Consider the following 22,051-nt stretch of genomic DNA (forward strand, 5'->3'; position numbering starts at 1 on the left):
GGAGTCAAACTACTTTGGAACAATACTATCGGTGGTCAGATGAAATGGAAAAGATTGTTGCTTTTTCCTTCATTCATTTCTTTGCTCATTCAACAAATGGCATTCAGTCCAGCTGTAGCAGAGTGCTAGGGGTTTAGCAGCACTGAGCCTCCACATCCTGAAAAGGGGGAGAATTAAAGCATTTAGAACTTCTCAGGTTGCCATCTGCCACTGTCTTAGAATTAGTGAATGCAACTGCAGCTCCCCCATCACTTTCCATCACTGACCACACCATCATAATCCTCTGCACAGTCATTTATAAAGTGCTTTTTCACCTATAAACATAACTGTGCTAAGTGTTGTGCCAAGGAAATGGCCTAGAGGTATAAATTCCAGACGGAGGAAAGCACATTGAGGTCCCATTGCTGTTTGAACATCTATTTTATTTTTGTCACCATGAAACTAAGAAAACTTCATTCCAGAAAATATGGAGCAATAGAGAGGGGGGAAAATCCCCTAAATACAAAGCTAGCATTTTGATGTGCTTTCTTCTAGTCTTTTCTCCTATATTTCTTTAACTTATTTTCTCAAAAGCCCCCAGCCCAGAGCATGTACTATGTCAATGAATGTGAGGTCAGGGTGGAAACCTCATTTTTCTCCTCTGACCCCATTCAGAGTGGCCCCTGAGGACATGACTTCATTCTGCCTGGTGCCCGGACATAGCAATGGTGATATAGGCATTCGGTAGGCTGATCTCTTAATCCAGATTGGTGTAGTCATTTGAAACTGAAAGTAGCTCCTTTTTATGTCGCCTGCTTCTCGGCATTAACTTCTCTTTGATGTAATTTTTGCTTCCGATGCTCTCTCCCTTCATGGGTTAGATTAGTGTGAAATTGGCCTGGCTCCTCTGGAGACTGCAGTGTTAAGCTTCAAATACTTGGTCCTTATTGGAAATCCTTAACCCACATCAGGGGAGAAAAGTGGCAGCATTACTTGGGAATGAGAGAGAGAGAGAGGGAGTGTGTGCATGCGCGCACGCGCGTGTGCATGTGCTTACAAACGTGTGCAGGGGTGAGTGTAGACTAAGGAGAGAAGTACACTGGCAAGGGGAAGGTGGGGAAGAGAAGGTTGAGATTCTTCTCCATTTATTGAGTGCTGAGGATCTGCTCATCTTAATCTTAGGAGGAAGGGGTAGGAATGGGTCTTAGGGAACTTGAAAACGTGATAATAAGGGTAGAAATCCTGTTTAATTTGCTGGCTCTCTCGGTGGAGCTGTCCAAAAGTCTTGGTGCTGAAGGAAAGAAAGAAAGGTGCCAGTGCTAGAGAAAGTAACAGGGCAGTTACGTAACCCAACCCACTTCGCTGGGGTTATGTCTGTCTCTATGGGTGTGACGCCTGGTTCAGATGTGACCTTGAATTGCACACAAGACATGGTTACCAACATTATGAGAGGACTGGCAGGAACCACCAGTCCTGCTCTTACTTCTTGTTACTCAGGACAAGAAATTAGACTTGGGACAAAGAATGACAACTAATTAGGCCAGACTGCTGGAGGGAGGTACTCAACTGCAGGGGAGACTCACCTGGACACATGACCTAGGAGAAGGTTTCCTTCCACTTTTAAGGTACAACTGGGGGACCTCCTTCCATGAGCAATTCTGATCAGTCCAGAAGGAAGAGACTGCTCCTCCTACTCCCACAGTAACACAAGCTCAGACCATCTGCCCCCAAATTTAAGTTGCCACCTGAGAACATCACTGGAGAAGAGAAGCTGCCAGAGGTGGTTCTGATGGCCAACTGGCCAGAGCTGTTCATACAGAACATAATTGCCAAACTGTATGACCACTGGAATGTTCACAGCAAACTTCAGACTCCCCATTCAAAAACAGTTTACCTCCAAATATTTCAACCTTGTTATCAGCCAACCTATACTTTCTCCCTGCAATCTCCAACCAATTTTCTCTGCCCCACTAGCCTTGGCCTTTTCTTGTACTCTCAGCTTCTGCCTCAGTTTCTTTTCTTTCCCACAATGCCGCTTTTCCCAGCCTCAGCCATCCGTTACCCCCAGACACCATACATCTGTGACCTTTCTTTCCTTTGCTCTGTTCTCCGTTCATTTTTCCACTCACCTGGGTCTTCCACTTTGCCCCCTTCTTCCCTTAGCTTTGTTCTACTCGCCCCACTGTGGTGCCCCTGCCCGGCCTCTGCCTGTGGAAGGGCCTTGGCCCACCATGGCTTAGCCTTGTGTCTCCTTGTGCATGGGCCCTCCTCTCCCCTTCTTGAGTCCGCAAATCACTTCTCCCAGTGTCAGCCGGCAAATTGGTTTATCCTCCCCCCAACCCGGCTTTCATTACCTTGCCGAAATGAAGCGATATCTCCTCGGCGGAGGCTTCCCATCCATGCCGCCGCTGGCATAATAAATGAAGACGAAGTGCTGGCAGCATAGACCATCTCTCCCACCGCACCACCAGCCGCTGCCAGCTTCATTATTCGCTTAAGTTGCCGGAGAGAATTACTTAACCCTGACCCGTGTATTAGGGGCCTGTATTAATGCCGCGACAGGCGCTTCTTATGGCAAAGAACAATTTATTAGTGCCGAAACAGGCTGCTTTTCTCTGTCATTTTTCCAATCTGAGCTTTGAACACACATCATTAAACTTGTCCGACTCTCTCCCCTTCTCCATCATTCTTTTTTCATTTTTTTTTTAAACAGAAAGCACCGTAAAGAATGGAGATTGTTCTGAAAATCTCCAAGTGCCTCTCCCGCTCTTTTCTCTCCCTCTTTTCCTTTTCTTTCTTTCTTTTCTTCTTTCCTAATTTTTCCCAGGCCTCCTTTTGGTCTTGGTGTCTCTGCTGGTTGCTCTCCTATTTTTGGAGTCTGGATATATTGGGAGGGAACATTTGCTTCTTGGAGGAGAATCCAGTTGTCCTTTGGGTGTGAGGTTTGGGGGACAGGATAACCACAGCCCCCTTCCCTTGAGTCCTGCACCAGCTCTCTCTCCTTCATATTCCTCTGCTTCTGTCTCTTTTGTGCCTCCAGCAGGGAGCACCTTACTTTGAAAACAGACATTGGGAAGCATTCTGGGAGCTAGAAGAGCTGGGTGTGAAGAAGAACTGGGCATGGTTTCCGTTTGTCTTGGAGAATTTCTCAGGTCCACAGTTGGGAGAGGTCAGGAAGATTTGGAAGCACCTAGAGATGGCCATTTAGTGTCTGGAGCACCCTGAGCCCAGGTGCAGTGTCTGGCCACAGCCCAGGAAGCTGGCTATGTTGCTGTGGCTGTGCCACCACAGGGCCGCCTACGCAGCTTTCCCCAACAGAGCGTCAGTTTCCAGGAGTCGTCATCTCTGGCTCACATGTGGTTTTGTCTCCGCACCTGAGCTAAACCTGTGGCTTCCCTATTCTCCTTGGCTCCTGATCTTGGCTCTTCTGCCCCAGCATATGCCTTTGTCTCTAGCACCTGCTGCTGCCCAGAACCATCCGTAGCCATTCTGTAATGTAGTGTTTGCCACTCTCCCTTGTGACCATCTCCTGCCCTTTGTACTAGGGACACATATGGCTAGTGTCTCAGTTTGTGTTCCCCTGGAAGGAGAACTGAGCAGACTTAGGTACAGATAGTTTGAGAGGTGGCAACAGGTAGCAGGAGTGAGGGTGGGGAAAGTGAGGCCAATACAGATGCCAGTGAAAGAGTGTGCTCCCAAGAGAGCTGCTGCAGGCTGTGGGGCTCGACTCCACCAGGCCCTCTGAGCTGGACACAGAATGACCTCCAGAGTTATCCTTCCGGGGTATTTATTCACAGACGTCTGTCCCCGATTGGCTCAGGGGGCATAAACTCACCCAGACTTCTGCACCATGCTTGGTGTGTGTGTGTGGAGGGTGGTGTGTTGGAGGGCTGAGCACCTTCTCCTTGGAGAAGTTCCTGGGGGAGAAAGCTTGAGAGAAATATGAGGTCCTGCTTGAGGCGAATTGGGTTGGAACATGTTCCCATGGCACTGACCAGCATAGCTATGGCTGAAATCAGAAGTGGGTGGGGAGAAAGTGAGGTGGGTACCAACAACATCCACCCTTGGCACCATCCCACGTGCCCATCTCCTCTCACCATCTCCTCCCTCTCAATCCCCAACCGCCTCCAGCAGTTCTGAGCTCTGCAGCCCCAGCCTGACTGAGCTGCACACACAAAGGATGTCACAGACCAGGCAGGGACATAAACAAGTGAGGCAGGATGGGGGCAGTAAACAGGAACTGGTGGGGACTGGTAAATCAGGGATTACAATCCCATAATTAAAACAAACACACTGAGCCAGAGGTGGTGGCCCACACGTGTAGTTCCAGGTCCTCAGGAGGCGGAGGCAGGAGGATGACTTGAGCCCAGGAGGGGTTTGAGTCCAATCTGGGCAACACAGCGAGATCCCATTCCTAATAAATAAATAAATAACATTAATTACTTTTAAAAACCACACATGCAGTCTCTTAGACAAACATATTTGGGGGCTAGAAAATTTGACCTGGAGGAGAAGTGACTTTTGCGAAGTTTTCACTCACTTTTTTGCATTCTTCCCAACTCTAGCTGTGAGTGTTGGGGACTGTTTGAAAGTGAGTCCTGGGGAGAGGGGCTGAGAAGGGGCAGGAAAGCCCATCTACAAGGCTAGTGGCTTTTCCCCCACCCAGTCCTTCCCAAATTCCCACAGCCTCCAGATCCCTGCAACCATCCCTCCCTCTTAGCTCAATAGCTCTTGAAAGTTCTCTAATCACCTCTCTGCTTCCTGCATTAATGAGCCTCTCATCTCACTGATGGCAATCAGAATATTTGCTTATGAAAGGGACACGGTTAATAACACGATTGCTCCCCTCCACCTCCTTCCTTCCTCTCCTTCCCCCTCCCCTCCCCTCGCCCTCCATACAATTCTCTCAATTAACGATAGGCAGAAATTAATTTTTCCCCTCGATCGAAACAATTGCAGGGAAGCGGATTGCCAGCGTGGCTTCAGATAGGGACGGCTCCCAGCAGAGTGGAGAGAAAGGAGCGAGATGCAGGAGATAAGCAGGCTCTATCTGCAGGCACAGGACAGAGTAATACAAATGTTATCCTTAGAAATGTACTTAAAGAGGATATGTTTATAATTCGGAGGGGATTTTCGGGGGCTCTCCTGCCCTCCCTCCCTCTCCAGGGCACTCCACTCAACTCACTTCTGCAAATAGAACCCAGAGTTTGTTGGGAATTTTGATCCTGTTGCCTCGAAATGAGTGGCATGGGCCTGCGGTTAGAAGGGAGATCGGGTTATGCAGGGGGTCTTGGCCATGGTCTGGGCCCAGGGCTTAGGCCACTATTGATAGGGCTCTCTTTGTGGCCAAGTGCCAAACCCCAGGTGTCAGGTCTGACTGTTCCGTGGGCTTTTCAGGTGAGGGCCTGGCTTATCTGCCATCTTTACCACCCCTTCTGCACCGGCCTGCACTCCTGGCATGGGCCTCCCTCCCAGCCCACTCCACCATCCAGGTAGAGAAGCAGAGTCCTGTATGGAAGCCAAGATCGTAGCCCAGCACAGTGGGCTTAAGAACACAGACTCTGAAGCCCGAAAACCTGAGTTTGAATTGCAGCTCTGCTGCTTCACAGCTCTGTGATCACAGGCAAGTTACTAACCCTCTCTGCGTCTTGGTTTCCTCAGCTGTAAAACAGGAGCCACGTCTACTGAGCAGGGTTGTTATGAGGATTCAGTGAGTGAATATTAGTAAGTGCTTAGAACAGTATGTGCCATGCAGCAAGGGCAAATGCTATTTAAACGTCTGGCAATTTTTTTTTTTTTTTTTTTTTGAGATGGAGTCTCACTCTGTCACCTAGGCTGGAGTGCAGTGGCGCGATCTCGGCTCACTGCAACCTCCGCCTCCTGGTTTGAGCGATTCTGCTGCCTCAGCCTCCGGAGTAGCTGGGATTACAGGTGCCTGCCACCGCGCCCGGTTAATTTTTTTGTAGTTTTAGTAGAAAAGGGGTTTCACCACCTTGGCCAGGCTGGTCTCGAACTCCTGATCTCGTGATCCACCTGCTTCGGCCTCCCAAAGTGCTGGGATTACAGGGGTGAGCCATTTTTACTTTTTCCTTTTTTAAAAAAGCCTGTACTCTTGTGGTAGTCAGAAATGTGTTGATCCATTGATTCCACAAACATTTACTGTACACCGGTCCTAGGGAGGATACAGACGTTTTAAAGATTTGGTATTCTCTACACTTGACTTATAAGCCACCATAGCATGGGCAGAATTCGCCATAATCACAGTGTGTGAATAGCGCTATAGGATTTTAGAGAGATTCAGCCCGGACAATCAGGGTTGGCTTCACGGAGGAGGGGGTATCTGAGCTGAGCTTTGATGAATACGCCAGACTTTGGGGAACGGTTGCTGCTGGATAGAGGGGCAGGAAGAACGAGCGTATCTAGTTGCAATGCCAACAGGTCAGGGGGGAAAGTTGGAGAATGGGGTGGGGGGAGGAAGAATTAGAGTGGCCCCTTCCATCATAGCCATCCTTCTGTGTTCACCCACCCCCGCTCCGTCCCAACTCTCCCTTCCTCTCCACATCCAGGAAAGATTAACTTCTCTTGGTGCGAGAAAGTTATCATTAGCCAAGAATTAAAAGAGTGATTAATGATGCGCCCTCCCCCCGCCCCCTCCCCAAGGCCTTATCTGGTGGCGGTGAGCTGGACAATGCGGCGGGGTGGGAGGGGGAAGCGAGGGCGAAGGAGAAAATGGAAAACAATAAATATTAAGTACAAGAAAAAAGGGAGCGCAGCGCCGTTCCCACTTGTTAGATTGAAGGCGCCTCTCCAGAGGGGGGAAGGTTCCAAATTGCTAATTAGCGCCTGTGAAAAGGCCTGGCTCTGATATGCGCGCCGCTGAAAGGCCGGCGTTAATGAAACCGCGGCGCGCCCGCTTCCCTTTGACTGGCCTTCATCGCTCCTCTGCGCCCCGGGCCGGCCCGAACAATGCGGCGGGGAGCGCAGGCTCCCCCAGGCCTCGCCGGGACGGCCCGGGCAGCGCGCGCGGGGGGCGGCGCGGCGCCGGCGAAATGTGGAGGGGGAGATAAGGCCGAGCGCAGGGAAGAGGCTCACTCCCAGGGGCCCAGGGAAAATTTGCAGTTATTATGAAGGAGATGAGACAGATTAAAAGCCCTTGTGTTCGCCGCTTTGCCCCTTTATTTAGTGGCTTCATCTACGAGATGAAAGAAGTTGGAAATGACTTTCTCTGCTTTGCGCGGCAGGAAGCTTCATGGCACATTTCTTGACTTTATTCCTTCTTTTGTTTCTCTCTTCCTTGCCTTTAACCCCTGAAAGGCTTCACTTTGCGGCCTCAGGCACTTAAGGCTGGGAGGCAGGGACTGGCAGGGGCCTCCTCCGGTGACCGCTCGCAGCCAGACCTTGCCGGTCTTTGGCTTTCGTCTCCGAGGGCAATGGCTGAGGCAGGCAGGTGGTGAGCTTGCCCTTCTTGGAGGGCTCCAAGAGGAGGCTGGATGACCCATTTTCCAGATGGGTTGGAGGCTCCTGGAATGCCCTGGGCCTGTCCCTAGAGGGAGGTAGAGCGCTGTGCTTGAAAGCATAGGGACTCCAGAGCCACATCACCCGGGTTCAAAGCTACCCCCTTGCTAAGATCTTGGGCAAGACATTTAACTTCGCGGTGCCTCAGTTTCCCATCTGTAAAGTGGGGATGATAATAATAATTCTAATACCCACTTCGCAGGTGGAGTAGACACTGTGTGAATGTCCCTGATTTTTCATGCCTCTGTGTATCTACGCCTCTTGCTACTGCATTTCCATACTGACTCTGGGCTTGGCCGCTTGACTTGCTTTGGCCAATGTCAGTTACAAGGTTGAATCAAGCAGAGACTAGAAGAAGTGCGGTGTGTTTCTGCCTCCTCTCTTAGAATCCTACAACGGTTATGAGAATATACTAGGGCTGGCCTCTGGTCATGAGAACATGACTATGCCATCTATCTCAGGCATGTGGGAGACATGAGGAAGACAGTTAAGTTGTCCCAGACCAGGACATCCTAGAACATCCAGTCCCCAGCTGACTGCAGATGCAGGAGCAAGCCCAGCTAAGATCAGCCAAGCCTAGGCCGGATGAGGAGAACTTCCCAGCCAGCATATGAACTTACGAGAAGTCATAAGTGAGTGCTGTTTCAAGCAACTAAATTTTAGGGTGACTTGTTATGCAGCATTAAATTGATGCCTAGAAATCAGGCATTCCTATAAACCAAACCAAAACCGAAACCAACTCTAACACATATAGTACTAGCTTTGGGATTGGAAAGCAAGTAGAGGCTAGAAAAGATGATAAAGAAACTGGCTAGGCACAGTAATCCCAACATTTTGAGAGGCTGAGGTAGGGGGATTGCTTGAGCCCAAGAGTTTGAGACCAGCCTGGACAACATAGCGAGACCCCGCCTCTATAATAAATAAAAAAGTAGCCAGGCACAGTGGTATACACCTGTAGTCCTAGCTACTCTACTCAGGAGGCTAAGGTGGGAGGATCTCTTGAGTCCAGGAGGTCAAGGCTGCAGTGAACTGTGATCATGCCACTCATAGAGTGAGACCATGTCTCAGAAAGAAAAAAAGAAAAAGAAAGAAAGAAAGGAAGGAAGGAAGGGAAATTACTATAGTAGGCTAGAAAAGAAGGTGACCCATATTATGTCTAACAAAATAATAGGCCAAACTGTTGTCTGTGGTAATTCGGAAGATAGAAGTGCTTAATGAACTTGTGAATTTGAGCAATGAGATTTCCAGGTAGAAGGCTGAAAGGATGAAACGGCTCTTACTAACTGAATTTGATAAGGTACTAGGAGAAAGATGAGCTGAAGAAGAAAATGACCAGTTTATTAACATAATTTAGAGGGAATATAAAAGGCCCAGAACTTGCTGAATTGGAGCAATTTCCCAATCCTTATCCCCAGTTGTTCCAGCCAGTAAAAGACTCTCAGTGTACTACAAGACCTAAGACTTTCACTTTAGGCATTAATAGAATAACAGGGACTGTATTTACCCTCGCACCTAAACAATTAAAGGAATACAAAAATTTCCAGAATCCTACAAGGTAAAATTAATAATATCTGGAAAACAATAAAAATTATGAGACACAGAGAAGCAGGAAAATACACTTCTACAGAAAAATCAATCAATAAAACAGACCCAGAAATCACACAGATGACAGAACTAGTAGTCAAGATTAGTAGTCTACTAGTAGGACCAGTAGATGATTGACTTGTAGAAAATTAAATTATAGCAATTATAACTACATTTTATATGTTTAATAAGGTAGAAAAATCCATGAGCATACTAAGGAGAGACAGGGAAGATATAGAAAAGCTCCAAAACCTGGGCGCGATGGCTCATGCCTGTAATCCCAGCACTTTGGGAGGCAGAGGTGGGTGGATCACCTGAGGTCAGGAGTTCAAGATCAGCCTGACCAACATGGAGAAACCCCGTCTCTACTAAAAATACAAAATTAGCTGGGCTTGGTGGCACATGCCTGTAATTCCAGCTGCTCGGGAGGCTGAGGCAGGAGAATCACTTGAACCGGAGAGGTGGAAGTTGTGGTAAGCTGAGATCATGCCATTGCACTCCAGCCTGGGCAACAAGAGTGAAACTCAGTCTCAAAACAACAACAGCAACAACAACAAAAACCTCCAAATCTAACTTCTATATGACTACAATGTCTGAGATGGAAAAATGTATAGGATGTGATAAATAACAGGTTATACACTGTGGAAGAAAAGGCTGGTGACTTTGAAGATACAGCAGTATAAACTACCTAAAATGAAACACTCAGAGAAAAAAAATCCCTAAAAAACAAAAAAGAAAAACAATAAGGAAGGAAGGAAAGAAGGAAGGAAGGGCAGATGAACAACTTAAAGCGACCTAATATATGTGTAATTGGAGTTCCAGAAGCACAGCCATACATTGGAGATATTGTGGTTTCCGTTCCAGACCACTGCAATGAAACTAATATTTCAGTAGAGTCACATAATTTTTTTGATCTCTCAGTGCATATAAATGTTTGTTTGTTTGCTTGTTTTTGTTTTGTTTTGTTTGGTTTTTTAAGAAGGGTCTCACTCTGTCTCTGAGACTGGAGTGCAGTGGCCTGGTCACAGCTCAGCCTCAGCCTCCTGGGCTCAAGAGATTCTCCCACCTCAGCCTCCTGAGTAGCTAAGGCCACAGGTGTGCATCACCATGCCTGGCTAATATTTCTGTTTTGTAGCGGCAGGGTTTCACCATGTTGTGCAGGCTGGTCTTGAACTCCTGAGCCCAATCTGCTCACCTCAGCCTCCCAAAGTGCTGGGATTAAAGGCGTGAGCCACTGCGCCTGGCCATGCATATAAAAGTTTTGTTGGCTGGACACGTTGGCTAAAAAAGTTTTGTTTACACTATAGTGTAGTCTATTAAGTTTGCAATAGCATTATATTTAAAAATGCAATGTACATACCTTAATTATAAAATATTTTATTGCCGCTGGGTGTGGTGGGGCATGCCTAAAGTCCCAGCTACTCAGGAGGCTAAGACAGGAGGATCACTTGAGCCCAGGAATTTGAGTCCAGCCTGGGCAACATATCAGGAAGCTTGAGAAGAGGGAGAGAGACAGGGGAATGGCCAGTCAGTGGAGCAGTCAGAACAGAAACAACATTTATTGATTAAGTTTGCCATCTTACATGGTCACAACTCATGGTGTCTCAAAACAGTTATAATAGTTATACCAAAGACCACTGATCAAAGATCACTGCAACAGATATAATAATAATGAAACATTTGCAATATTGTGAGAATGACCAAAATGTGACACAGAGACATAAAGTGAGCATATTCTGTTGGAAAAACAGTGCTGATAGACTTGCTCAATACGGGGTTTACAGGGTTGCCACAAACCTTTAATTTGTAAAAAAAAAAAAAAAAAAAAAAAGCTAAACACAATAAAACGAGGTATGCCCATAGATAAAAAGTGGGAGAAGAAAAATATTTTAAGAAATAATAGCAAAAAGCATGAAAACTATAAACCCACAGATTAAAAAGCTCAATGATTCCAAGGACAAGAAACATTATGAAACATTATGAAAATGACACCAACACACATTATAAACAAATTGCTTGAAGCTAGTGATAAAGAGGAAATCTTTTTTTTTTTCTTTTGAGATGGAGTCTTGCTCTGTCACCCAGGCCGGAGTGCAGTGGCGCAATCTCAGCTCATTGCAACCTCCACCTCTTGGGTTCAAGCAATTTTGCTGTCTCAGCCTCCCAATTAGCTGGGATTACAGGCACGTGCCACCACACCCAGCTAATTTTCATATTTTTTAATAGAGATGGGATTTCACCATGTTGGCCAGGCTGGTCTCGAACTCTTGATCTCAGGTGATCCACCCACCTCAGCCTCCCAAAGTGTTGGGATTACAGGCGTGAGCCACCGTGTCTGGCCAAAGAGGAAATCTTAACAGCAGCAAGGGTACAAAGACATTACGTATAGAAGAACAAAGATAAGAAGAAAAACAGACTTAATCTTTGTAATAATGTGAGCCAGAAGACAGCAGAGCAACATCTTTAAAGTGCAGTCACATGTTGCTTAACAATAGGGATAGATTCTGAGAAATGCGTCATTCGGTGATTTTGTTGTACAAACATCATAGAACGTAGTAATACAAGCCTAGGTGGTATAGCCTGCAATGCATCAACGGATAGCCTGTGCTCCTAGGCTGAAACCTGTATAACATGTTACTGTACTGAATGCTGTAGACAGTTGTAACAACATGGTATTTGTGTATCTAACCATGTCCAAATATACAAAAAATACAATAAAAATGCAGTATTATATTCTTATGAAACCACCATTGTATATGCAGTCCATCATTGACCAAAACGTCATCATGTAGCATATGACTGTCCTGAAAGAAAAACATTGTCAACATAGAATTCTGTACCCAGCAAAGACGTTTTTCAAAAATGAAGACAATTATAAAGACTTTACAAGAAACCAAAGCTGACAGAATTATCACAAATGTACGAGAACTACATGAAATGTTAAAAAAAAGTTTCAGACAGAAAGAAAATCATACCAAATAGAGATCAGGAGATACACAAAGGAATGAAAAGCACCAAAAGTGGTATTTATGAAACTATAAAATATCTTTTCTTTAAAAAAAAACTCTTTCAGTAATAATTGACTAAGAAAAGAAATATAAATGTATTGCAGGATTTCTGCCATATGTAAAATAAAACATATGAAAATTGGTGAGGTTCGGGACACACTACTCCTAAATATAGTACTTTTGCCGTAGAAGAAATAGCAGAAACAGCCCATAGAAACTAAAAAGAATTTCTCCCACTTCCTTTCCCCTGTAATGGGCCATAAAACCAAGTTGACCTTCCCTGAAAGTAGGTCATAGGACCCTCACTCTAGAGGCATCCTCCCTATACCTGGAGAAAAAGAATGTCCCTATCCTCAAAGATGCAAAGACACCAAAAAGAATCTGAAAAAATGGGCTTTGCTAAGTTTCTCCGAGTTTATTACCATTAGATCATATCCTTTTTTCTGCAATCATACATCTGAATGACTGTCCATAAAAATACAGTTTTCCCTGTTTTTTAAGGTCTTCATTTCTGAATGCTCTTGTGTCACGTAAAACTTATCTTAAATAAATTTGTATGCTTTGCTTTTGTTAATCTGTCCTTTATTATAGGTGCTATAGCCACGAATATCAAAATGGTTATTGAGAGGATTAAATGAAATACTGAATCTAGTCTTCAGCATGATTCTTGGACTACAGTAAGCTTTTGGTAAATGCTACTTCAACAAAATCCCTAAATTCAACAGAGTTGAGGAGGGTAAGTGAGAGAGCATGAGAGGCGTGGCAAGGGAGGAGTTGGCAAACCTCTGTCTACTGCCACCTGCTCCTTGGCTGCTGCCCTGGGTCCCAGCACAGCCCCTCACTGTCCCCTCTCTTGATGTGCTTTACAGGAAATACGTTTCTATTATCACTGCTGCCAAGGAGTGCTCAGTATCTCCCCACCCCTGCATTCCTGCCTCCAGGGAAGGTTCCTATAACCCCAAGGAGAAGGCACCAGGAGTACCAGGGGTAGGGGAGGCGGACAAGTTGCCAGGTGTCACTCACTTTCCAAGTATATGCTAACACTTCCTGTCCTCCTTGGTGGACACTGTTTCTGTTAGTAACATCTCTCCAGTGGCTGCTGGAAAAACTTTCTGGAAAGATTTCCGGATGTCTTGGATCTGTTCAGAGAAGATCTGAGCCAGGAAAAGGGGAAAATGGAAATAAATTATGGAGAGAGGATGAGGAATCCATTCATTCATCAAATGTTTATTGAGCACCTACTATGTGACAGGCACTGTTGTAGGTTCCAGGGGGATACAAAGGTGAAAGGACAGATACCATCCTTATTCTTATGAAACTTACATCCTGGTGGGAGGCAACAGAATATAAACAAATAAGTACCAAAGAAATAGGATAAAGTTGGACTATAATAAGTGCCATAAGGGAAATATACCAGGTGCTGTGGTTTAAATGTATCCTTTCCAAAAGGAAGTTCAGGTGTTAGAACTTAATGGCCAATGTGATTTTATTAAGAGGTGGAGTATTTAAGAGGTGATTAGGTCATGCGGGCTTCTCCCCTCATGAATGGAATGAAGGCTCATATAAAACAGGTTTTACAGAGTGTTGGCTCACTTGCCCTTCTGCCTTTCATCATGTGAGGACACAGCATTCCTCCCTTCCAAAGGATGCAGCAACAGGACACCATCTTTGAAGCAAAGAGTGAACCTCATCAGACCACCAAACCTGCTAGCACCTTGATCTTGGATTTCCCAGACTCCAGAAACTATGAGAAAATAAATTTTTGTTCTTTATAAATCGCCCAGTCTATGGTATTTTGTTATAAATGCACAAAATGGACGATGAGATAGAAAGTACTTTAGATCATATTAGAAAAGTCCTCTCTGTGGGGGTGATATTTTAGCCAAGGCCTCAATGATGCTCTCAGGCGCAGGACAGCATGTCAAGGCCCTGGGGAAGGTGGAAAAAGAGCATGGTGGGTTGGTACTGTGGGCACAGGGAAGAGAGTCAAGACCAGAGGCAGGCAGGGCCCACATCACACCTGATTGTGCAGGCCATAGTGAGGACTTTAGGTTTATTATAAGTGCAGGGAATGTAATAAATCAGCAGTTGAAGATTTTTTATTTATTATTAATTATTTGTTTAAAAAATATATTTGGCTGGGCACAGTGGCTCATGCCTGTAATCCTAGCACTTTGGGAGCCGAGGTGGGTGAATCTCTTAAGCCCAGGAGTTTGAGACCAGCCTGGGCAACATGGTGAAACCCTGTCTCTACAAAAAGTACAAAAACAGCCAAGCGCGGTGGCTCACGCCTGTAATCCCACCACTGTGGGAGGCCAAGGCAGGCAGATCACTTGAGGTCAGGAGTTCTAGACCAGCCTGACCAACATGCAAAACCCTGTCTCTACTGAAAAATACAAAAATTAGCTCGGCGTGGTGGTGTGTGCCTGTAATCCCAGCTACTAGGGAGGCTGAGGCACAAGAATCGCTTTAACCCAGGAGGCAGAGGTTGCAGTGAGCTGAGATCACGCCACTGCACTCCAGCCTGGGCGACAGAATGAGACTGTCTCAAAATAAAACAAACAAACAAACAAAAAACAGACCCCAAACAAGTAAACAAACAAAAAGTACAAAAATTAGCCGGGCATGGTGGCGCGTACCTGTAGTCCCAGCTACTCAGGAGGCTGTGGTGGGAGGATGACCTCAGCCCAAGGGAAGTCGACGCTGCAGTGAGCCATGATCGTGCCACTGCACTCCAGCCTGGGTGACAGAGTGAGACCCTCTCTCAAAAAATATATATACATTTTTGTGGGGAGGAAAGAGGTGAGAGAAGCCTATTATTTCCTTCCATGTAGAGATTCTTTTTCAGCTGGGAATTTCCTCATTCGACTACATTTGATGGTCAAAAAAGGGAAACTTCCGTTGACTACTCCCCTCTTTTCAGTAACTACTAATACTTTTGGAGCAGTTAATTTGTGTTGGGCTGTATACTAAATGCTTTACATTCATTATTTCATTTCATCTTCATCCAAGAGATAGGTATGTACAAATATTGTCTCCATATTGCTGATAGGGAAGCAAAGGCTCAAAGAAGTGAAGCTTCTAGTTCTGGACACAGTCAGGCAGTTAGGGCTTCACCCTTCACCTCCTTCCGCCTCCTCCACTGCTGCCTGCTTGCAGCCTGCTCAGACCTTATTACCATCAGTGACCTCCTCAGTTGCCAAGTGTGGTGGCATTTCCTCAGAACTGCTCATCTTCAAACTTCCTTTTCTTCTTCATTTTCTTAAAACTCTCTCTCCTCTGGCTTTTAGACACAGGTTCTCTACAGATCCTCTCAGTCTCTTTGGAGCTGTCCTCTTCTTCCACAACAGGCCACTTCTCTCACCACCCTCTTTCATTATGTGATTCTGCCCATGGCTTCCACCATCCCATGAAGGCAGAAGTTTCATTACAATTTTCTCATGGGACTGAGACAAGCACCTCTAATGTCCCTGACCCAGCATTTAGTAAACAAGTATTCATTTAATTTTTAATCAGCAATAACTATGGAGCACCTACCATGTGTAAGGCACTGTGCTAGGCACTGATGAGAATACAATGAATAGGACAGGGTCTTCAGGGCAACGCAGTAGGCTTTGGTTTGGTTCACACAGTTATATACATATAAGCACAGGGCCAGGCATATTGTAGATGCTTAGTAAATATTTGTTGAATGAGTGACTTAGTTGGGGAGGCAAACTTGCACATAACTGGCTCTAGTTCAGGTTGAATGAAGAGAGTGTGGTCATAAAGGTACTGGCAAGTGCTGAGAGTGAGAGCCAAAGGAGTGGGCAAGCAAGGGTAAGTGTCTTTCTTGAGGTGACATTGGAATTGAGCCATTAAATCACCCCAGATCCCAAGGGTGTTCTAGAACTAGCAAGTGATATGGTGTGCTCAAGCATAATGCAAGAGGTAGTGGAAGATGGATGAAATGACACCACTAAAATTGTGTTTTAGGAAACTCACTCTGGTGCCTGTGTAGAGGATGGCATTTTGGGGGGAGAGACTGCAGGTGGGAAGACCAGTAAGGCAGCTGCTGCATCACCCAGAAGAGTGGTTACCTGCCCAGATGAGGCCAATGGCAGAGCAAAAACCAATGAGGGAGGACAGATGCAAGACTACTGCAGGAGTGCAATCTATGAGGCTTAGCACTTTACTAGATAAAGGTGTAAAAGAAAGAAACAAGAACTAAAAATGGTTTGAAGCTTCTCACCTGGGTAACTGCACGATGGTGGCGATATTTCCCAAAGAGTGAACAGTGGAGAAGGGGCAGGTTTGATAGAAACTATGGAAGAGGCTGGACAAGGTGGTTCACACCTGTAATCCCAGCACTCTAGGAGGCTGAGGCAGGAGGATCGCTTGATGGTAGGAGTTTGAGACCAGCCTGGGCAACATAGTGGAGACCCTATCTCTCTACTAAAAATTTAAAAATTAGCTGGGCATGGTGGTGTGTGCCTGCAGTCCTAGCTACTTAGCGTGCTGAGGTGGGAGGATTACTTGAGCACAGGAGGTCAAGGCTGCAGTGAGGTAATGATCATGTCACTGCACGGTGTTCTGTCCATAGGTGTACCATCATTTACTTAACTAATCCCTGTTGTAGAATTTCTGACTTTTTCCAGTTTCCTCAACCCTCCCTCAGAAATGCTGCAGAGAGGAATTTAACCTGTATGTATCTAACATTTTTGAGCCCATCTCCAATTTTTTTTTTTTTTTTTTTGAGACATGGTCTCACTCTGTCTTTCATTTCACAGAGAACTTGTCTGGAAAATAAAAAATAAAAAAAAAAAAAAAGGAAAGGAGAGAGGGAAGAAAGGAAGGAAGGAAGAAAGAAACTAAGCTTTATTTTTGACATTTTATTATATTTATTTATTTATTTATTTTTGAGACACGGTTTCACTCCTGTCACCAGTCTGGAGTGCAGCAGCGTGCTCTCAGCTCACTACAACCTCTGCCGCCTGGACTGAAGTGATCCTCTTGCCTCAGCCTTTCCAGTAGCTAGGATTACAGATGCCCACCACCACACCTGCCTAATTTTTTGTATTTTTAGTAGGAAATACAGAAATTTCCTACTAAATTTCACCATGTTGAATTTCACCAACGGGGTTTCACCATGTTGGCCAGGCTAGTCTCAAACTCCTGACCTGAAGTGATCCACCCGCCTCAGCCTCCCAAAGTGCTGGGATTACAGGCGTGAGCCACTACGCCTGGCCTATTTTTGACATTTTAAATTGGAAATGCTGGTGAGGTGAACAAGTGGAGATATCGAGTAGAAAGATGAAAATATAAGTTTGATTTCAAGAAATTTGGGAGCTTTCAGTGCTGATGCAGGCAACCAACACCGTGGGAACAGATGTGATTTGTGGGAGAGAATTTTCACTTATGCAGAAAAGAGGCCTAAGCCTGTGGACACCTGTTGAACATTTCCGTATTTCTGTCCTGTGGGAGTCACAAATTCAGCATGTCCAAAATGGAATTAATCATCTTTCCACTAAACCCGTTTATCTTCTTTACTTCTCTAGTTGTGCAGATGGCACTGACCATTGTCTTAGTCGCCCTAGCTCAAAACCTCAGCTATCTTTGTCTCCTACCTTGACTTTTTTTCACCTATAGAACATTCTGAAAATCCACAAAAAACAATAGATAGGAGATATAATCATTGATAATGAAACCATTTTGGATATTGTATAGTGGATTCTTCTGGTCATATTCCTATGCGAGTATAGATTTAATTTCCTTTGTACGGGAATCATACTCTACATTTTTAGAGTAATCTTTTTATTGAAGTATAACAGTCATGCAGAAATGTACACAATCATAAGTCGATGGCTTTTCATGTCATTAAATATTCTTTTGCAACATCAATTTTTAAAAGTTGCAAGATAGTCCACCCATAGATGTACCATAATTTAGTTAACTAACCCCTGTTGTAGAACTTCTGGCTTTTTCTAGTTTCCTCATCTCTCCCTCGGAAATGCTGCAGAGATGATTTACCTATATTTAACATTTTTGTGCCCATTTCCAATTTTTCCTTAGAATACAATTCTTCAGGGCAAAATTTCTGGGTCCAAGGTATGTGCGTATTTTTAAATAAACTTTTTTATTTTAGGATAGTTTTAGGTTTAGAGAAAAATTAAGAAGATTGTTACAGTTTCTGTATAATCCACACTGCTTCTCCTATTATTCACTTTTTTTTTTTGTGATGGCCGAGTCTCACTCTGTCGCCCAGGCTGGAGTGCAGTGGCTTGATCTCTGCTCACTGCAACCTCCGCCTCCTGGGCTCAGGTGATGCTCTTGCCTTAGCCTCCCGAGTAGGGACTCGGACTACAGGCATGTGCCACCACACCTGGCTAATTTTTTGTATTTTTAGTAGAGACTGGGTTTCACCATGTTGGCCAGGCTGATCTCGAACTCCTGACCTCAGGTGATCCGCCCACCTCAACCTCCCAAGGTGCTGGAATTACAGGTGTGAGCCACCGCACCGGGCTATTCACTCTTACAGAAGTATAACACATCTCACAATTGCAACCAATATTGATACGTTATTATTATTATTATTATTATTATTATTATTTTGAGATGGAGTTTCGCTCTTGTGGACCAGGCTGGAGTGCAATGGTGTCATCTCGGCTCACTGCAACCTCCGCCTCCCAGGTGCAAGTGATTTTCCTGCCTCAGCCTCCCGAGTAGCTGGGATTACAGGCATGAGCCACCATGCCCATGTAATTTTTGTATTTTTAGCAGAGACGGGTTTTCACCCTGTTAGCCAGGATGGTCTCAATCCCCCGACCTCAGGTGATCCACCCGCCTCGGCCTCCCAAAGTGCTGGGATTACAGGCGTGAGCCACCTCGCCCGGCCCGATACATTATGATTAACTATAGTTGACACTTTATCCAGATTTCCTTAGTTTTTACCTAATGTTCTTTTTTCAATTGCAGCGTCACACCCAGGACACCATATTACATTGTCGTGCCTCCTTAGGCTCCTCCTGGCTCTGAGTTTCTTAGACTTCCCTTGCCTTTGCTGATCTTAACAATTTTGAAGAATACTGGTCATGCACTCTGCAGAATGTCCCTCAATTCGGGCTTGTCTGATTTTTTTTCTTATAATTAGACTGGGTTATGAGATTTGGAAGGAAAGTACCATAAAGTGCCATTCTCATCATATATCATTCCACATACTATCAACATGATTTAGCACATAGTCTTTATCACCTGGCTGAATTACTGTTTGCCAGGTTTCTCCACTGTAAAATCACTCATTTTCCCCTTTACAGATGTTGTACTTTTGGGAAGGAAGTCACTATGCACAGCCCACATTTAAGGAGGCGGAAGTTATGCTGCAGGATGGCTGTCTACATAAGTTATTGGAGATTCTTCTGTGGGGGATTTATCTCTTCTTCCTCATTCGTTATTCAATCACTTATATTGGTATGGGCTCATGAATATTTCTTTTGTACTTTGAGTTATAATCCAATATCACTTGTTTTATTGCTCAAGGCAATTTGAAATGTTCTGAGTAACTCCGTGCAAAACAACCCCTTCCAAAGGTTGTACCAGCTCACAGGGTAGACGTCATTAAGATCCATTTCCCCTCAACTTCTCAGACCCATTAAAAAGGTCAGAAAGCAAGGGATAAGCTGACATCCCTGCCTAGCGCCCAATTTCTGGACGCCCCTAAGGAAGATGAGGCCAGCATGCAGGGGTCTTTCCCCACGTGGGCACCTCAACCTCTGAGACACTCTTTCCCGGCCAGACCCCATTCAACACCCCTCCTTGTAGCCTGCCCCATCTCCTGGGTTTCCTGTGGCTACGCCCACCGCGGGGGCGGAAGTGGGTGTAGCCACGGGCGGAAGCACTGTGTCAGGGGCCCAATCTTGCAGCTAGCCCCTCCCACTCTCCGCCGCCCCACCCCTCCGGCCCAGACCGGAAATGAGGTCAGAGAGAGAGGCCCCGGCGGTGAGAGTCGGCCCAAAAAGCGGCGGCTGTTGGAGGTGGCTGCGGCAGCTGGTGAGGGGGAGGAGTGGGTTGAGAGTGTTGGGGTCCTGGGGGCTAGTACCAGAGGGGATCGGAGCGCCAAGTCGCCGCTGAGCGGCTAAGGGCGTCTTGGGGCTGCGGCAGCCGGCCGGAGGGTGAGGGTGGTGGGGCCTTGCTTTTCAGGGCCCTTGTCCCCATCCCTGGGGATGTGGGTCGGGCCGTCTCCGGGGCCACAGCCCCCTCTTCCCCTTTCTTCTTTCGGCCTCTCTGGGGCGGGCTGCAGCGTGAGGGCTTGGTGTCCCGAGCCATGGTCGCCCCAGCCCTCAGGGACGGGCCGGAGAGTGGTGGAGAGTCCTTCGAAACAAAGTTTTTCTCCTATGTGTGGCCATGTTGCGACCCCCGATCCCGGAGGGAGCTCAGTCGCCACGACGTGCATTTTGGCAGTTTCTGCCCTAGAAGAGGCGACCCCCGCCCCTCGTGAGCCCAAATGAGAAGTTGCCTCCTGCCTCTCCGACCTCCTACTCCGCCCCTCACTTCCACCCAGCTCTTGTCTCTCTTCTTACTTGCTGTCCACCAGCTACCCGTTCCTTCCTGTGCGTGACTCAGCCTCATCTCTACCCGGGTGCGTGCCTGGGCGCCGGGTCCTCTCGAGAGTGTGCATCCGCGACTGGGGATGGGGAGCCCTAGGGTTCTTTTGTCACTACTGTTCGAATTACAGGCTTTGAGGCAGGAAAGGATTCTGCACAGGCATTCGACTACAAGTTGTTTGGTGACTTCGTTCCATGTTCAAGTTTGTGCTGTTCTGCCTGAGGTTTTTATTTGTTCTTTGGTTTTTGTTTTTTGTATTTTTGTTGCCTGAGTTTTTAAAGCAGTAATTCTTTGTTAGGGAAGTAGATTTTGACATGCTGTTTCTTTATTTTGGTCTTAGGGACAGTTGTCTCCCAAACCTCAATCATGGCATTTTAATCCACTTTTTTTTTTTTTTTCCATTTTTCCCCCTTCTTTTCACAGATGTTGATAAGCCACTTCTTAATGCTCAAAAGAACTTGGTCTTGTTTAAATGTATGTGCGTTTGTATGGTAATTTTGGAAGTACTTGTCACCATTGCTCCTACAGGTGTGGCAGATAAGCCAGAGGACTGTTTTCCTGTCTTTAAATTCATTGGCATAGGCACAGCATGAAAATAGGTTTTAGAAAGCCTTTCTTTAGAAAGCAAAGTGAAAACTGAATGAATGGGAATATGGTCAGAGTGGCACCACTTAGAATTTTAAGCTGATCTTGAAATACTTTGGGCATAGAGGCAAGAGAAAAGTGCTAAAAATTTAATCTGTATTTAATTAGATGCTGTACAAATTAAATATTTCCCCTTAAGAGGGAATTTTGAAGATTGCATCTACTACTCGCATTTCTTGAAATGTTTGCCTCTGAAGTGACCCCTGAAGTGTGATGTTTGGTTTGAGGATGAGCAGAAAAATAAGAAATTTTGGAAAGCAGTTTGGCCAGAAATCTTAGAAACTTCACCCTATCCCTGTCATTTCAGCTGCTATTATATCCTATTTTTCTGTGATTGTGTGGCACTGAAGCACATAACTAGGACGAACATTTATTTTCTGAAGGGTAGGAGAGGGGCTTAAAAATTGTTAATTATTCAGACATATATGACATACTGTATAAGGTTCTATACCTGGTAGCTTCCAGGTGGTAGTTGGTACCAGAATGGGTGCAAACTTAGTCTCTTCTCCATTCTGACTTCAAACCTGGGTCAACAATTTCTTGGATCACGAAAACTGCATTCTTCCTTAAAGGGTGTCACTAAGTTGCCTTTCTGTTTCTTTCTGCCATGGTCATTGTCAGCAGTGACCCCAGGCCAAAGAACAGTTTTTCATTCATTCTCAATACCTCGATGAGACTGTGTCCTGCTCTGTGTTTGCACAACTCTAGTGTGATTTTGAAGTTGTATGATTTTCTACTCC

The 22,051-nt window shown here is 45.6% G+C and overlaps 1 protein-coding gene and 2 long non-coding RNA genes across 13 annotated transcripts in view; 1 reads left to right on the plus strand and 2 right to left on the minus strand.

Moving 5' to 3' along the window:
• Positions 1–2,615: 2,615 nt before the first annotated feature.
• LOC134760090 (uncharacterized) lies at positions 2,616–4,609 on the minus strand. Its single transcript, XR_010136999.1, has 2 exons — positions 4,274–4,609; positions 2,616–3,988 (listed from the first exon to the last, which is right to left on the minus strand). It is a non-coding gene; the product is annotated as an uncharacterized LOC134760090 (long non-coding RNA).
• A 2,523-nt stretch (positions 4,610–7,132) lies between these two features.
• On the minus strand, positions 7,133–20,762 carry LOC129049937 (uncharacterized). Its single transcript, XR_008513352.2, has 4 exons — positions 20,642–20,762; positions 13,110–13,240; positions 10,439–10,571; positions 7,133–7,522 (listed from the first exon to the last, which is right to left on the minus strand). It is a non-coding gene; the product is annotated as an uncharacterized LOC129049937 (long non-coding RNA).
• GPATCH2L (G-patch domain containing 2 like) overlaps positions 19,942–22,051 on the plus strand; it is a 59,781-nt gene continuing 57,671 nt past the window's right edge. For 9 of the 11 annotated variants that reach the window (XR_008513351.2, XM_054530854.2, XM_054530855.2 and 6 more), the window contains exon 1: positions 20,007–20,111. The gene's annotated coding sequence lies outside the window, so the exon portion shown is untranslated. Of the gene's footprint in view, positions 20,112–22,051 lie in introns of all 11 variants that reach the window. The other 2 variants (XM_002824961.5, XM_054530858.2) reach the window with 2 other exon arrangements.

The sequence above is a fragment of the Pongo abelii genome, chromosome 15 (genome assembly GCF_028885655.2).
Source record: "Pongo abelii isolate AG06213 chromosome 15, NHGRI_mPonAbe1-v2.0_pri, whole genome shotgun sequence".
NCBI classification, from domain to species: domain Eukaryota; kingdom Metazoa; phylum Chordata; class Mammalia; order Primates; family Hominidae; genus Pongo; species Pongo abelii.